The 18,921-nt window shown below is 43.1% G+C and overlaps 1 protein-coding gene across 1 annotated transcript in view; it reads right to left on the reverse strand.

Moving 5' to 3' along the window:
- LOC114669683 (keratin, type II cytoskeletal cochleal-like) overlaps positions 1 to 18,921 on the reverse strand; it is a gene marked incomplete at its 3' end in the record, with an annotated part of 137,214 nt that overhangs the window by 90,361 nt on the left and 27,932 nt on the right. The window lies entirely within an intron of this gene.

Raw genomic sequence — 18,921 nt, forward strand, 5'->3', positions numbered from 1 at the left:
GAGAGGGGCCAGTAAACTCTGGTTAACGGTGACTGCTGTGATTGGTATTGGTGGAACCATTACACTGCCAAATCCACCGCCCAATCCACCGCCCAATCCACCGCCCAATCCACTGCCCAATCCGCCACTGAGTCCACCAACCATTCCGCCACCCATTCCTCCAAAGAGTCTGCCACCATATCTGCCACCGAGTGTACTGAATCCTCTACCTAATCCTCCTCCTGCTCCACTACCAAATAATGATCCAACTCCATTCCCATAACCAATCCCAAAGCCACCACCACCACCCTTATAGCTGCTACCACTTGAGAATGAAGTGCTAACAGGAGCTGCCCTGGACCTGGACACAAAGCTCATTCTTTGCCTGCTCATCGGCACAATCATTGATTTAGAGGTTCCTCGTCCCCCACTGCTCCTTATACTAGTAGTCTTGCTGAGACTCATTTTTGCCTTTCACTAGTTTGTCTAAATCTAATTAGTGCAAACAAACTAGAAAAAGAACTGAGACTAGAGCAAGCTGTGAGAAAGGCTCTGGCCAAGAACAGTCCGCAGTCCAAGAAGGAGTCCTATGTGATGCCTACAGAGGTGAGCTCTTTTATAGCTTAGTTCTGCCCATTCCAGAAGGCGGGCCTACCCCTCCTATTGCCTTGCCCTGCTGTGGACCCTCCCATCTAAATAAATAAGTATCAGAGTGATGTAAGAAGTGTAAACTGTTGAGCCGGGACACAGCCCAGCAAATGGCAGTCTACCAGGGAGAGAGCAAAGTCAGAGAGGTGGGTGATGTGGGTGATGTCTGTTGCTTCGTTCCTGGACAGAAGAGGCATCTCTAAGTGGATTCAGAAAACCAGCACATGTGATAAAACTGTAGTTGATCCCAAAGGACCTCTGCCACTAACCACAGTGCTGTCTTTCTCCTTTTTGCAGAATCTATCTTTCATACAATTTCCTTCTGTAATACTCATTGAACCTTTCCTCCATCTTGCTGTAAAAAATTGAAGAGAATATGAATACCCCTACAAGAATGCCACAGAGAAGACAAAAATATTACTGGTTTCTGGCCTTCACTGAACGGTTGATAGCATTAGGAGCAGCCAAGTTGTTTGCATTTGTAATAAACTCTATTAATCCTGTAAACCAGCCATTGTCCTTAGACAATTGTAAAACTATTTCATTTCACTTTATATTTAAAATATTGCTGTTTCTCATGACTCATTTAAGCAAATGGTTGTATGAGCAAGCTTCTCTTCAAATGCTTAAAGGACGGAGTGGTGGCTCTGAGGCTATGGATATGCACTGGCAATCGGAAGGTTGCCGGTTCGAATCCCGTAAACGCCAAAAAGGGACTCTGCTCTGTTGGGCCCTTCAGCAAGGCCCTTAACCTGCAATTGCTGAGCACTTTGAGTAATGAGAAAAGCGCTATATAAATGCAAAGAGTTATTATTAACGCTTCAGAGCCAATTATTGTATCTTATTGAAAGAGACACTCATCTCCAATATAAAAAATATTGTGAAACCCACTTTAGTTAATTCCTTCTATCCTGACAACGTCAAGTACAATACAGTAACCACTCCTAGAAGGTGAGGTGGGCTCCAATCAATCATAGACCCACTCACAGGATTTTGAGTTGCCTGTTAACAAAACATGCCTGTCTTTGGAAGTGCGGAAAGAAAAGATAGACATCAGGAGAATGTACTTTGTATTGTATTTTAGCATAACATAATGTTCTTCAGTCCACTTCATCAATTTAGGATCATAGAATGCTGGACTGGACACCAGCAGCACTGGGCACATTGTCAGCTCACACATGCACCCACTTTTGTGCACGGATGTAAAAGCATTAATACCAAAGGATAATCACTAATTAAAAAACAGTCCTAGTATTCTAAAGATATTCTTTCATTGGGTACCTGATACTCTAACCAAACAAATCTTTTAAGTCTTCATTTTTAGTTAAAGTTACAACAACAAGTTACAGCATCCCAGCCGTCTTAAGCATCACTATTCCTAGAATGTCATTAGATTGTTGCATGTATTTCAGCGGCTTTTCTGTAAGGAGGCATTCATATTGACCAGCATCTCACAAACATTAGAAATATAAATAAAATTAAATACAATAAAAACAGGCAATGAAAAAGCACCCTAAACACAGCAGTAGTAGTCATGTAAACTGTGAATCACATAAGTTCTCCTGATTTCACTGTTGCCTGCATAATCTCTGTGTCTAATTCCTGCTTCTTTCAGTCCACATTTGAAATGCTTTCTTTCAGACAGCATATCCTCACTAGATGCTTTAAACTGTAATCCTAATTCCAGAGTTGATTTTAAAATAACAAGATAAAGGACAAGACCATTCAAGTCGTAACATTTGATGGAAATGCATGTGGATGAGTCTGCTTTGGAGAATAATGAACTGATAGGCCAAGGGGATAGGATAACTATGAAATGATATTAGGGGAGAGGCAGGAACCAGTGTAATTGGTGCATAAGTGAGAAGAATGTTAAAGATATGATCAATGAGAATGCAACAAAAGAAATGTGTTTCCAAGCATTCCTGGAACATAAGGACTGATGGACCTGTGGAAAGAAACTGTGACTTTAAAATGAGTTCATCAAGAACACAGTTGGAAACGTGTTATGGATAAGTTTTGCACAAACATTAAAAAGTTTTACTTTACACAGAGAACCACAGATACATGGGATAGGCTTCCAAGTAGTGTGGTAGACTGTAGTACTTTACGGACCTTCAAAACTCGACTTGCTGCTGTTTTAGAAGTAGTAGAAATGACTGGTGAGCTTTGTTAGTCTGAATGGCCTGTTCTCGTCCAGAGTGAGAGTTCTAGTAAACAGGAGTCAGAGAGCTATATTAGTGTCGAGCAGAAGTCAACATAAGTATTTGAAATATTGAGAAAAGTCAGAGCACCACAGGTGAAGAGTCAGGAATGACAGGTCACCTGGAGAGCTACAATTCACAACTTTGTAAAGCTACTGTGGCAAGCTGAGCCTGTATGTACAGGGCCCCAAAGTCTGTATGAGGATCAGCCCATTTGTCTGAGGCTGAACACTAACTATTGAAGTACAACGTACCTGTGATTAAAGCTCTTCTCTGGTTTAAATTTCTACTGTGCCTATTGGTCATTTGTATAGTTTGCCAATTATTATCAACTGATGCCGTTTGTCATTTACTTTATCCAGTTGTGCCTCCTGGCTGCTAGTCCAACCCATGGGAAATGGTACCAGAGGTTAAATAATAATGTATATTATGTTTTCAAAGCCTTGGAAACAAATTCTTACTTATGCACAGGTGGTTGAAATAAAGCCAAGAAACTTGGGCCAACTTATTTTGAAGTTCACAATTGCACTGGAGTTCATTAACTTTCAAGTGCAAGGCTTCTGAAGAATTCTCGACATTGACAGCAAACCGAAATGAAAAAAACTACAAAGTCTCCCTCACAGATCCCGCAAGGATGATTCAAATTCATAACAATGCAAGGCAGCCTGAGTTTCATATCTGGTGCAGTCCTGAGTTCTGTGATCACTGATCTGTGCCACTTTTACACAATGTGTCCCCTCGGTGGACACAGCCATATTTCAAACTTGTTTGTAGGGGCGTAACTACAATGTGTGTAGAGGGTGACAACACACGGACCCCAGCGTTCGGCAAAAAAAAAAATTTTCAAATAAAACAATAATAAATACAAAGGCAAAAAAGAAGTCCAAATATTTTACTTTAAAATAAAACATAATTAAGCTGAGCGCAGTCAACTCAAATTTGCTAGTAATGTTTCTGAGCACATTCACCCATCCATCCATTATCCAACCTGTAATATCCTAACAACTGGGTCACAGGGGTCTGCTGGAGTCAATCCCAGCCAACACAGGGCACAAGGCAGGAAACAAACCCTGGGCATGGCGCCAGCCCATAGCAGCTGAGCACGTTCCTTATACGGTTTTGCAATCACTCATTTCTGGCAACAATTGCAGGTGACGGTAATGACATTTCAAAACTAAAGTGGTCAGGTAATCTGTGATAGTCTGTCACAGTGTGAGGTTCATTTTAATTACTTATTCCTCTAGTCAAAGGTAGTAGGTGAAACTTTTATAACATGTTGAAACCATAGATAGAAAAATGTGCGTAAGTTATTTTATGAGTATAGCATTCCTCAAATGTATAAATATAGCTACCTGAAAAGTAAGGACTCATTTATAAAAAATACCTGAGGCATGGTTATAAGAAAATCACGTTTGTTTATTTGAAATTATTGTATGATCCAAATAATTTTAAGATTTAGGGTGGCTGTGAAAAAGCTTAGCTTATTTGAAAGTGATCTATATGTCATCAATATGTCTAACCTCAAAATTATAAATGACAGATGTAATCAGAAATTTATAAGCACTAATCCATCCATTAACAGCCCTGCTATATCCTAACTATAGGATCACGGGGGTCTGCTGGAGCCAATCCCAGCCAACACAGGACGCAAGGCAGGAAACAAACCCTGGGCCCCATTCTGTCTAGTTTTGTGTTAGTTACATTATATTTTTTCTGTTTGAATAAAAATGTTCAGAATGTTTGATATACATTGTCACTAAAGCCACAAAGAGCCATAGCAAGGTTTGGGGCAGCCACCTGTATAATTGGTTTCCTGACTGCAAATTGAAGTAACTGATAGCACTGCTGTGCACAAAACCGAGTCCAAAACAGAACTGAGGGAATAGGGAAAAGGTGGAAGCTTTCAAAGGGGAAGACAGGAAGTGAGATCAAAGGGGTTGGGCTCATGAAGGTCTTCAGCCATAGGCTGCTTGGATGTGACATCACAGGGGCCGGAGCCGTCAAGGTGTTCTTCCATTGGCTCGGTCCCAGAAGTGACATCAAGAGGGCTAGGTGGAATCTCCCGTGAATTGTGTGCAGGAAAGGGAGAAAAAGACTCAGTGCACTCTGCCACATCCCGGTATGACTCAGAACTGCCCTTACTCAATCCCTTTAGCTGCCTCCCATGCGCACGTGTGTGACAAGGCCAGCCCAGACCCGTCGGGTCGGGCAACCCTGACTGAGAGGTCATGAACCTAAGAAAGAGCATCAGTGTTGGCGTGAAGAGTGCCCCGACGATGAATGAATGAAAACTTGTATGGCTGGACGCCAAGAAACAACCTGGTGACCCGTGGAGCTGACTCCTTGTGCAGGGCCATCCACTGTAAAGGTGCATGGTCCGTGACAAAGGTGAATTCCCGGCCCAACAGGTAGTACCTCAGCTGAGTAATTGCCCATTTAATTGCCAAAGCCTCTCTCTCCACCGCCGCATACCTGGTCTCCCAGTCCAACAGTTTCTGGCTCAGGAACCTGATGGGGTGTTCCACACCATCGACAATTTGGCTCAGCACGGCCCCCAGGCCTGTGTCCGAAGCGTCCGTCTGGAGGATGAAAGGTAAAGAAAAGTTAGATGCTTTCAAAATAGGTGCGGACGTAAGGGCCTGTTTCAAGTCACTAAATGCAGCACCTGTCTTTTCAGTCCATAACCACAATGTTTAGGGTCCTTTTCTTTGTCAAATCAGTCAAGGGTGCCGGTCTCTCTGAGAACCGGGGAACAAACCGGTGGTAGTACCCCGCTAACCCGAGAAAGGCTTGGACCTGCCGCTTGGTTCGCGGATGGGGCCGTTTCAATATGGCATCTACTTTGGAGCACTGTGGCTTCACGGTACCCCGACCCACCAGGTAGCCTAATACTTGGCTTCGTTCAATCCAAAGAAACATTTCTTGGGATTAATCTGAAGCCCGGCCTCACCAAGTGTCCGCAATACCGCTTTTATCTGCTTTAGGTGTTCCATCCATGTGCTGGAATAGATGACTACGTCATCCAAGTAGGCAGCACTGTATGAGTTATGAGGCCTGAGCACTTTGTCCACCAGACGCTGGAAGGTTGCTGTATCCCCATGTAACACAAATGGAAGGACACGATACTGCCAGTGTCCACTAGGGGTGCTAAACGCGGTCTTAACCTTTGCAGAGTCCGTTAAAGGAGCCTGCCATTACCCCTTTGTCATGTCCAGTGTGGTCAAATATTGAGCTTGTCCAAGCCTCTCGAGGAGGTTGTCCACTCGTGGCATTTGATAAGCATCAAATTGGGTGACTTGATTAAGTCGACAGAAGTCGTTGCAAAACCTCCAACTCCCATCAGGCTTAGCGACCAATACAATGGGACTGGACCAGTGACTATGACTTTCCTCGATTACTCCTAGTTCCAGTATGTGCTTGATCTCAAGCTCCACTTCAGCTCTTTTTGCCTCGGGAAGACGATACGGACGTTCTCAGACTATAACCCCAGCTCTGTCACAATGTCGTGCTCAACCAGAGAGGTCCTTCCGGGGTTTTCACTCACTACCTTCAGTACAGACAGGATAACTGTTTCCAGCTCCCATCGTTGTCTGGGACTTAAATCAACACCGAAGTTAAGGCTAGCTGTATGAGCAAAGAGTAAGCGGGGCTGACCGGAGGAGGGATCGGGATCCCTGTCCTTCCATGGTTTCAGCAGGTTCACATGATAAACCCGCTCCCTCGGCCGACGATTGGGTTGACTCACCAAATAGTCGACGAATTCTTTCCTCTCCTTAACTTCGTAGGGACCTTGCCAATGGGCAAGCAACTTAGAGTGGGAGGTAGGTACTAGGACCATGACCCGATCTTCCGGGTGGAACTCCTGGAGAGATGTGCCATGGTCGTAATATTGGACCTGTGCTGCTTGTGCCTCTTCCATGTGACTTTTAAGGAGGGGCAGAATTTTACCAAATCTATTGTGTAATTGCGCGATATACTCCAGTATATTTGTAGAGGGAAGAGCCTCTTCTTCTCATCCCTCTTTTAGGATATTTAATATGCCCCATGGTTGTCACCCATACAATAATTCAAAAGGGGAGAACCCTGTGGAGGCTTGTGGTCCTTCCCGGTAGGCAAAAAGGATGAGGGGGAGGAGCTGATCCCAGTTCCTTCCATCCCTGTTGACCACCTTATGAAGAATTTGTTTGAGAGTCTGATTGAACCTCTCTACCAAATCGTCGGTTTGAGGATGATATACCCTGGTCTTTAGATGCTTTATTTTAAGTAACTTGGCAGTCTCCTTGAATGTCTCCGAGGTAAAGGGCATCCCTTGGTCCGTCAGGACTTACTTAGGTATGCCGACACCCGCAAAGAAACCTACCAATTCCCGTGCGATGGCTTTAGAATTAGCTGACTGCAACAGAACAGCTTCGGGGTATTTGGTAGCATAATCCATGGGGATTAAAATGTACTTGTGTCCTCGGTCCTCGGTCTAGAGGTCCGACTAAATCAACCACAATTCTGTGGAAGGGAACATAATCAGGGGAATAGGAACGAGAGGAGCACGGTCCTTCCTAGGAATTTGTCGCAATTGTCACTCCAGGCAGGAAGTGCAAAATTAACGAACCTCCTCATTGATCAGCTCCAGGGTTTTCTCGGTGCCCAAATGGCCACCTAGGAGGTAGGCGTGTGCTAACTCACAGACCTGTCTGTCGGAAGATTAGCAGTAGCCTCCTCTCTCCTGCCCATCATGCTCTGCTACGCGATATAGAAGGTCGTTTTCTAACACAAAGTGAGGACCCTGTGGCATCGACTGGTTAGTGCGCTGGCCATTGACCAGGGCCACTGCATTTTTGGCAGACTTTAGGGAATCGTCATTCCATTGCTCCCTTTTAAAAGATGCCGGTGTTTCTCTAAATTGAAATTGCAACAAGGAGAGAGGGTCTGGGCTAGTGCTGGGTGGTATACCGGTTCATACCGAAAACCGTTTTTTATTTTTTTTATGATATGGATTTTTCTTACACCGCAACACCGGTTTAAATTGCCTAAATGACGTTCGGAACGTGGCGCAGCGGGAAACTGTTTAAGTGGGGACCTTTTTCACTGCTACACTGCTAAACACAGATTTGTTGCACTAGGGCTCTTTTTCACTGCTACACCACCAAATAGTGGGCGGTAGCATAGGTATGCCGTGCGGTGAAAATGGACAGAGAGCATTCCAAAACTGAACTAAAAGTAAAGTTGAACATGTGATGAACAGAAGAACTTTTGCCGAAAAAAAGGAGTCACATCCGTCGCCTGGAGATACTTTAGTTTTAAAAGGTGAGATGTGTAAATACTGTTTCTATACTACTGGATTATACTGCAAGCCAAGTTGTACTTGCTAGTGTATGTTTTGCTTGTGTTCATTCTGCGATGTGCTATCGACTCGTTCAGAGATGGGCGCAACTCTGAATGGATGGCATAATTAAACATGTATAACGAAGATATTGTTAAAGTTCTGAACACTCCGTCGGCTAAGTTAATAACTAGTTTTAATTTCACAAAGACGTTTATCGTGTGGTGATTGGTAATTATCGTGTGGTTTTGGTAGAGAGCAGAAATATCATGAAGTGAATAGATTCTGTGCGGTGATTGCTGCAGGCGCCTGCTCTTAGTGCGGAGGAAGTCAGTTTAAGAAGTGTAGTGATTAACGACTGGGTCGGGGAACACAACACAAAGTATTTAATGTGCTGCATTAACTTGTGACGGGGTTTGAGAAAATCTAGTAAATGAAACATTGATTTTAGGATGAAGTTTAGTTTACAACATTCTACTTTAATTATAAAATAAACTGAGAATAAAGTTGAAATGTCGACTTTAATCTTGACATAAGCCAGGTTTCCATCCAAGGAGTTTTTGCGAAAAAATATTTAGCGCTTCAAATTTTTTTACCGATATAGCTGATGGAAATGCTAATTATCGATAAAATGTTGTACATGTCGACATAATATTTTTCCGTTTAACTTTAGCGCATAAATTCCATATCGATACTTCAGATGTCGCAAAAACTACATTGGAAACACTTTTTGTCGGAAAAAAGGGCTTTAACGCAAATAAATGTGTCACATTTTCATCACGTGCAATCAAAACGAGAATGGCGGAGCGGTTCGCATGGTCTGATGAAAAGAGTTTTTTTTTTGATTAAACGTCGTTATTTTGTATTAATTCAAATTTCAGTTTTAATTAAAAACCTTAAGGGAAGCAGATTACAGTACTAATTCAGTTGTTATCGCACTGAGAAGGGATGTTGAAAGGTAGGCTCACCTGTACAGATCCGATGCTGCAAACACAGCTGCATCATGGGCACTTCCAGGAGTGCCAACGCAAATGTCTCTTATCATGCACCTGTCATCAACAAGGGCCTGGAGAACAATAGATGGCCACCCTTTGCGATTAATGTAATCGCGGTAGCCTTCCGTCGGGGGGAAGAATAGGCACATGCGTGCCATCCAGCGCACTGTAAATCTGTGGCACAAGATGCACCAAGGAATTGCGGTATGCAATTTCATTGGCCTCCGCTACAGTCGGAAGTCTGATATAACGCTGCATTAATTTTTTTTTAATAGCGGTGCACACAGCATATACACATCGATGGACGGTAGTTTTACTAACCCCAAAAGTTTCTCCAACTACTCTATACTCGGCGCAGGTTGCCAGCTTGTAAAGGGCGATGGCAATCCGCTTTTGGGTTGGAACCGGTGGTCGGTGGCAACCTGTGATGGGCGCAACATCAGGACTGATGAATCCACACAACATCTCAAACGTCGGCCGTGTCATTCTAAAATGTTGCAGCCAGAGATTTTCTGTGAAGTGTCTCTCCACCACCTCCTTCCAGAAGGTCTTATTCCGTCGTCTCTCCCATACCCGTGGGTTTTGTCGCACTGGGGTACTTTCTTCGAGCTCTAGGGCTATCAGACAAGCAACTGCTTCATTCTGCTGTCGTCTTCGGATATTATGTACAATTCCAATTATTTGTGAAACTGAAATAACAGTAAGCTGACAAATTTCAAAAAACTGTCTGAATAATCTCTCCATTTCTTTGTTTCTTTGTTTAGTGGAGGGGGTGTAATGTGGAAAACAAAAGGTAGATAATCTGCGACATACACAAAATTATGTATGGAAACGGCTCAAGGGCAGATTTTTTTCGCGATACAACAAAAGTTATGCAACAGTTCGTTTTGGGGGGGTGACGTCATCACGCACACCATTTTATTGATAAAAAGCCAGTTGGATGGAAACAGGCTGGAGACAGCAAATTTCGCACATTTTTTTTACGTATATTCCGTTTGTCGATAACAAAACGTCGCAAAAAACTGGATGGAAACTTAGCTACAGTCAACATGTTGAATTTATTCTCGACATACAGTTTGTTTTTTTTCTTCCGTGTCCATATTTTTTTTTCTTCATAGTGGCCCTAATGTGCTTCCTTAGGGCTATACCACAAACAGCATTATAAATGCAAGTTGCAGTTTTTATTATTTATGTATATAGCTTAGCTTGAAGCAAGGTCCATATTAATGCAGTTTGCCTAAATGATGATACAGTTGGTAAGATGTCATCACCACGATTGCACTTGTTTTATTTTATTTTAATTTGGTGAATACTGTGTAATGCACCTGGGCTCGAAGCCTTGAAGTAACGGTGCAACTGTCAGTAATACTATTATGTATTTTATTGTTATTATTTATTAGTTTAAATATTATGCAGTTTAATGATGGTAAAATTGTTTAAAAAGTCACTTTAACGTGTCAATGGACAGAGATTGTTAACATTAACAGAAAGTGTAGTTGGTTTACAAAAAATATTTACTATTTATTCCTTTTCTAAGACGTGTTCAGTGCAATCCAACTTTAGACAAACACCTCTGGATATTTTACTATGTCTAAATGCCTCTTTGGATGGTTGAAAATATGTTATCAAAATCATAGTTTAAGCTTTTGCAAAATTTGTTCAATTAAAGGTTCTATATTTTGACTGCATCTGTCATGCAATGTGATTCCTTCTCTTTAGTGCCACCCCCTTGAAAACTGTCACTTTATGGGGCCATGCAAACCTGGATTAATACTTGTGTTTACATTAAAATGTCTTTTTGTACGATGTACAATTCTCATAACAGTCTAATAGGTTATTCTTAGCCAGTCTACTGCAGTAATTGCAGTGGAAAATGTGGTTAACATCCAGTCACGCATGGGGAAAAAAATACCGTCTAATACCGTGAAACTGGGATAATTTAGAAAAATACCGTGATATAGAATTTTGGCCATACCGCCAACCTCAAGGGGCGTGGTTTCCTCCCGTTCCGTCTCGGCGCTGGTGGATAATGTATTGGCCCGCGACGGACCGGGAGTTGCCACGTCACTCAGGGAGGCCACTTCGTCTCTCTCTGCCGGCTGGTTACACGGCGTGGAGGCAGCTTGAGACGGCTCATCTCCGTCTATAACTAGGCCTAGTTAACCCCGGGAGTGGTATGTGTCTCACCGCTTTTAATTTTAGACCAGTCCCGCCCCAGTATCACTGGATGTGGTGGATTTGGGAGGATGGCCACGGTTAGTTTCCGTACCGATCCTCCGTAACTGACGATACAAGTGGCAGACCTGTACCAGCGGATTTTTCCGTGGACACGAGCTATACTGGTCTTAATCCTTAACTGTTGTCGCTGCAGGACAAACCAGTGGGCAACAATGGTAATGTTGCTGCCAGAATCAAACAAGGCTGTGGTCTTGTATCTGTTTACGATCACCACGCCTGTGTGTGGGACCGCCAACGGGTTAGTCAGAGCACACCAACCCCTCCTCCCCCTTCATCTGCATCCCTCCTCGCTTCCAAGCAGTTTGGGGACATCGGCACAAGCTCTGGGTTTTATGTGGGGAGGGGGGGGCTAGGTCTTGGGACGTACTCCGGCCGAGTTCGACTAAAGGACGGTTCTGCTCCCTCAGATTGTGAGGCCATCCTTTGTGTCTCCAGAAGCTCTATGAGCTCTGCCATTTTCGTAAACTGCTTGCCCCAGAACGGCTGGGTGAAGCCACGGGGAAGCGCTTTCAGGAGCAGGTAGCAGGCTACGTGCTCTATTATCTGGTAGGGCTTGTTTTCATGTGGGCGTAACCACTACTCTACCATTACCCAAAAGGACCAGGCTTGTTTGTGGTTTTGGTCGCTCAGGGTCCAACCTCCAGTTTTTTTACTCTACTCACCTGCCAGTCAGGGACACCCCTAGGTGGAAATCGGGGCTCTGGTTTCACAAGGAGGCGGGCACTCTCCTCCGAGAGAGCATAATAAGCCCCTTTTGCCTCCCCCTTCCGGAGCAGCCCAACTCTGTGAACCCCTCCCGCACACTCCCTGGCCTGCTTAGTTTGCCTAGTTAAGCGTGCCGGGAGTGGAGCTCGTAATGGGTCTCACCAAACCACGGGACACCCTCCCTGCCTCAAAACTTGGCCCCAGTACGCTCCCACCTGGGTACATTGCAGGTCCGGTCCCCTTCTCTTTTCCATCCTGCCGGCTATGCCACTTTCACAAAAGCCACAAAGAGCCGTAGCAAGGTTTGGGGCAGCCACCTGTATAATTGGTTTCCTGACTGCAAATTGAAGTAACTGATAGCACTGCTGTGCACAAAACCGAGTCCAAAACAGAACTGAGGGAATAGGGAAAAGGTGGAGGCTTTTAAAGGGGAAGACAGGAAGTGAGATTAAAGGGGTCAGGCTCATGAAGGTCTTCAGCCATAGGCTCGAGCCTGGATGTGACATCACAGGGGCCGGAGCCGTCAAGGTGTTCTTCCATAGGCTCGGTCCCAGAAGTGATGTCAAGTGGGCCAGGTGGAATCTCCCGTGAATGGTCAGCAGGAAAGGGAGAAAAAGAGTCAGTGCACTCTGCCACATCCCGGTATGACTCGGAACTGCCCTTACTCAGGCCCTTTAGCTGCCTCCCATGCGCACGTGTGTGACAATATATATGTATATTGAGGTACCTAACCCTAGGAGCCCCATTAAAAACTTTCACACAGGCCTCATTCTGTCTAGTTATGCCCCTGGTTGTTTGTGTATGTTGCTTAAACCAATCAAAAGCAATAATAGTATTTTTACATGCCCAAGAATGCCTTCTTTAACATAAATAATGAGTTCCCATTTTGTCTGCTCACTCTTTCTAAAATATGCGTTTTTCAAATGTATACCCCAAGGCAAGAAGCGTGTCACAACTGTGGGAAGTTTATTTTTATCAAAGATCTCACCTATTCGAGACTCAGACAGTGAAAGGCTCCTTACCATTTGGGTGGGATTATGAAGTAGTTGCTCTGTGAAGCAAAGACAGTTAGGAAAACAATGAAAAAGTCTCCCACAGCTGTGTTGATCCCTTCAGAGGTGGTGGCAGTGATGGGTCATATCACCAGTGAACAAGTCTCATTGCATATGAGGCAGCACTTACTACCTGCGAATCGAAAGTGGCCGAGAAACACTGGAGCAGGTGTGTGTGTGTGTTGATATGACTTGCTCTGTGTGTGCTCCAATTTCCTTCCATTGCCCAGGGCTACCAGCAGAGTCATCGTCCCCAACATTGTAACCCGGCATTTGAAGATGCTGGGATGAAAATGGATCTATGTACTTAGTTTATTACAGAGGTGAAATGCAAGAAACAAAAAAAAACAATGACAAGAAAATAAGTAAATAAAATCTCACTGAACTTTGATAGAGCAGTTGCAACAGAAGATAGGAGAAGATATGTAAACTGCAGCACAAAAACCAAAATCTGTTATACAACATACAAGAAGTCACTCTGTTGAGTGGTAAATGAGATTGTTTCAAGGACTGGCATGAAAATGTATTTTGAAAATAATGATTTGGATGAGCTGCAGTGGGCTGGCGCCCTGCCTCGGGTTTGTTTCCTGCCTTGCGCCCTGTGTTGGCTGGGATTGGCTCCAGCAGACCCCCGTGACCCTGTAGTTAGGATATAGCGGGTTGGATAATGGATGGATGGATTTGGGTGAGTACATAAGTTATGCATACGTAACTTCAAATTGTTTACATGTTTCTTCAGAGTTATTCAAAATTTTGTGTTTAGGTATATATGTATATTTTTTTCTAAACAATAACAAAATGTAAATGCTACTGCAATACCTGTTTTAAAGAGATTGTTGAGGTGCATGAGACTAAATATTCCCAAACAGGTGGACACTCTGTGACAAAAAATATAACTTTACAATGTTTAAATTACATTACAATGTTATGCCATCTAAACTTAGCACAATGATAGATGATAATCGCCAAAAACCATTTAATGCCTAAGTGGTTCAAATTGTGAAAGTGAGCAGGTTTTGCTTGTTACAGTTGTCTCAGATCAGTGTAAAGTTTGAAGAACTGCAATATTGGCAGAAAATTATATTTCTGTATTTTCTGGGACCTTGATGATAACGATAGACAATATATTGCCTCCTTTAAAAATATATTTGTAAAAGTCTTATTGATCTAGCTTTGTCTTTTTAATAGGATATTTATTGTGGTGTGTCTGTTGGTAGATAAAGATTAACTGATCTTGAATTTGCTGACAATGCTGTGATCTTCATGGAGTCATTGGAAGCTCTGATCAGGACACTTGAGAGGCTGAGCGAGAAGTCTGAGTGTCTTTGTTTGAAAATGTCCTGGATTAAAAAAACAAACATCCAGGCCTTTAATGACCTCTTGGGCACAGCGATCAGCAGTGTGTCTGTCTGCGGAGAGAGAGTCAAAGTCAAAGAGAACTTTATTGTCATCTCAACCATATACAAGTATACAGATCAAGGTTATTATAGTTTTGCTTTTTTATATTAGTTTTTATTTCTATATTTTTTCTGACCTTACTTGTAAATTCAGTTTAATTTTAGTTTTCCTTCATCATGTATTTTTAGTTTTAGTTTAGTTTTTATTTCACAAAGACATTTCTATTTTATTTTTATATATATATTAGTTTCAGTTTTAGTTTTAGTAATTATGGCATGGAGTGCCTACGGAGTTAGTTTTGTGTCACAATCAGACAGAACTGTACCCTTAACAGACTTGAACGAGTGTGCAGACCCCACCTGGCTGTACTGAGGGAAACAAAGAACAGCAAGCATGTAGTGTCAAGGTTAGGGGCAGTGAGTCTTGAATAGACCACCATAAAAGACAGTAAACCCATAATGAGCAGAGCAAGAGCAAACAGTAATCCCTCGCTATATCGCGCTTCGCCTTTCGCGGCTTCACTCCATCGCGGATTTTATATATAAGCATATTTAAATATATATCGCGGATTTTTTGCTGGTTCGCGGATTTCTGCGGACAATGGGTCTTTTAATTTCTGATACATGCTTCCTCAGTTGGTTTGCCCAGTTGATTTCATACAAGGGACGCTATTGGCAGATGGCTGAGAAGCTACCCAACTTACTTTTGTCTCTCTCTTGCGCTGACTATCTGTGATCCTGACGTAGGGGGTGTGAGCAGGGGGGCTGTTCGCACACCTAGACGCTCGTCTAAAAATGCTGAAAGATTATCTTCACGTTGCTATCTTTTGTACAGCTGCTTCCTGAAAAGACATAGGTGCTTCGCATACTTAAAAGCTCGAAGGGCACGTATTGATTTTTGATTGAAAAACAAACTCTGTCTCACTTTGTCTGCTCCTGACAGAGGGGGTGTGAGCTGCCGCCTTCAACAGCTTTGTGCCGCGGTGCTTCGCATACTTAAAAGCAAACAGCCCTATTGATTTGTTTGCTTTTCTCTATCTATGTGACATTCTGTGCTCCTGACAAGCACTCCTTTGAAGAGGAAGATATGTTTGCATTCTTTTAATTGTGAGATGGAACTGTCATCTCTGTCTTGTCATGGAGCACAGTTGAAACTTTTGAAAAAGAGACAAATGTTTGTTTGCAGTGTTTGAATAACGTTCCTGTCTCTCTACAACCTCCTGTGTTTCTGCGCAAATCTGTGACCCAAGCATGACAATATAAAAATAACCATATAAACATATGGTTTCTACTTCGCGGATTTTCTTATTTCGCGGGTGGCTCTGGAACGCAACCCCCGCGATGGAGGAGGGATTACTGAACTTCATATATGAGAAAGCAAAAACGATTTCTCCTATGCGATGTAGTAGGTGAATTGCTGTCAACAAAAAGCAGATACCTGAGAAATAAACTGAAACGTTACTCACTCATGATTTTTCTGTTCATATGGTAAACGTTTTGTTGACCAGCACATTCTGATTTCAGCCATTTGAATTACATCTTGATATATAACAAGCACAAAGAAAGGCGGCACGCAAATCACTTTCTATTTCCCACGCACTTATTTCTTTATGCACTCGCATTCTGCTTGTTCTGTCACCATAAATGCTGTGTGAACAGCCACCCTCCGTCACCAGCCGCCATTCACTCGATAAAAATATGCGGGCGGCTTGTGGTGGATGACTTTCTATTTTAGAGAAAACTTACAAGGGTTATATACTAATGACAAGAATATTCATTCAAAAACGAAAACTAAAATTTTTTTAGTAAATTATTATTTTATTTCAGTTAGTCTTTCCAGCTACTTTAATAGTTTCGTTTAGTTTTAGTTTTTCATTTTGGTTTTATTAATTATTTTATTTCAGTTTACAAAAATATTTTTTTAACAATAGTTTCAGTTTTGATTTTAGTTTTCATTAACTATAATAACCTTGATACAGACAGACGAAATTGCAAAGCTCAGGGTCCACAGTGTAACAACATGAAGTGCAAATAATAAATCAAAAATAGAATTAAAATGAAAATTTAAAATTAAAACACAAACAAGACAAGACATTGTGCAAAAACAAGACAAAGAAGTAGCAGTAATATTGACGTGTAGTAAGCAATATGAACATTTATGCACTGTATGGTATTTGCAAGCTAGATACATATAGTCAATAGATATGTGATAAAATAAATAAATAAACAAATAGTAAATGATAGATATAAATAATACAGAAATTATCAGTGTATGATAATAGTGGTTTAAGACGTGTAATCAATGACTGGTCAGAATGTTTCACAGCAGAAGGATATCAAGGGTGTGAAAATACTTAAAGGTCAGTATGAGATTTTCAGTTCTTTTCTACCTGCACACTCGTCTTTGTAGGACAGTGGCTCGCATGTATAAAAGTTCTGTTTTTAGAGGTGGTTGAGGCCGTGTGGAAGATCCCAGGGGGGCAGCATGGTGTTAAGGAGTCTGACAGCTTGGGGGTAAAAACTATCCTGCATCCTGGCAGATCTGGCTTTGATGCTGCAGTATTTTCTCTTGTATGGCCGAAGTGAGAAAAGTCCATGTGAGGGGTTTAAGGGGTCCTGCACAATGCTGCAGGCCTTGCGGACACTGCGTTTGTAAAATATGGCCTGTAGTGAAGGGAGAGGCACCCCAATAATGTTCTCTGCTGTCTTCACTATACTTTGCAGGCGCTTGCCATCAGAGATGTTGCAGTTGCCATACCAGACAGTGATGCAGCTGGTCAGAACACTATCAGTGGTGCCTCTGTAGAACATGGTGAGGATGGAAGGGGGAAGACTTGCTCGCTTCAGCCGCCTCAGGAAGTGTAGTCTCTGCTGGGCTTTCTTAATTAGTGATGAGGTGTTATGCGTCCACATAAGTTTCTCAGTTATGTGCACACCGAGGAACTTGGTACTCCTAACAGTCTCCACATGTAAACCGTTGATGCTGAGTGGGATGTGGGCAGGATGTGATTTTCTGAAATCCATGATTATCTCTTTTATTTTGTCGACATTGAGAGATAGATTGTTGTCTTCACACCATGCAGACAGCCGTTGCACCTCATCTCTGTATACTGTTTCATCATCCCTGCTTATCAGTCCCAACACTGTCGCATCATCCACAAACTTGATGATGTGGTTGGTGTTGTACGTGGCTGTGCAGTCGTGAGTCAGCAGGGTGAAGAGCAGTGGACTAAGCACGCAGCTCTCTGGCGCTCCAGTGCTCAGTGTGATGATGCTGGAAGTGTTGCCGCCCATCCAAACTGACTGGAGCATCTCTGTCAAGAAGTCCATGATCCAATTGCAGAGGGTGGTGTTCAGGCCCAACTTGCTCAGTTTTACAATCAGCTTTTAAGGGATGATTGTGTTGAAGGTGGAGCTAAAGTCTATGAATAGCATCCTGACATGTGTCTTTTTTTATCAAAATGTGTCAGGGAGAGGTGGAAGGGCAGAGCATATGGCATCCTCAGTTGACCTGTTTGAGCGGTATGCAAACTGGAGAGGGTCAAGGGAGGCAGGGAGATTAGTCTTTATGTGTGACATGACTAACCTTTTGAAGCACTTCATGATGATTGCCGTGAGTGCAACTGGTCGGTATTCATTCAAGCATGTCACTGATGACTTCATCGGCACTGGTATGATGGTGGTCAACTTGAAGCATGCTGGGACTGACGACTGGCTCAGAGATGTGTTGAAGATGTCTGTGAGGACACCAGCCAGTTGACTGGCACATTCTTTGAGCACACGACCAGGTATGTTGTAAGGTCCTGCAGCCTTGCGTGGATTGACTCTGGATCGAGTCCTCTTCACGTCAGTTATAGAGAGACAGAGTACCTGGTCAGTTAAGGGAGGTGTTGCATTTCTTGCAGGTTCTTTGTTCTGTGCTTCAAACTGTGCGAAGAAGTTGTTAAGCTCATCCGGTAGGGAGGCATCACCATCGCTGCTATGTGGGTTGGGCTTGTAGTTTGTAATTGTCTGAACGCCCTGCCACATATGACATGTGTCTCTGGTGCTGCTGAAGTGTTTGTTAATCCTCTGCGCGTATGCCCACTTAGCTCTCCTTATAGCGCGAGACAGGTTGGCTGCATTTCTGATCTTGAGCAGCTCATGCACTTCTCTTGTCATCCAGGGCTTTTGGTTGGCACTTGTGGTAATCATCCTTGGTAACAGTAACATCCTCTACACATTTGGAGATGTAGCCAATCACAGCGTCTGTGTACTCCTCCAGATTATCAACCTTGCTATGAGGTTTACTTACCTCGGCAGCGATGTTCATGTCTCTGGTGACTCCTCCTATGTAATCAATAGACGGATTGGGACAGCATGGGGTGTCATGAGATCACTGGACAG

Source organism: Erpetoichthys calabaricus, chromosome 3 (genome assembly GCF_900747795.2).
Source record: "Erpetoichthys calabaricus chromosome 3, fErpCal1.3, whole genome shotgun sequence".
NCBI classification, from domain to species: domain Eukaryota; kingdom Metazoa; phylum Chordata; class Cladistia; order Polypteriformes; family Polypteridae; genus Erpetoichthys; species Erpetoichthys calabaricus.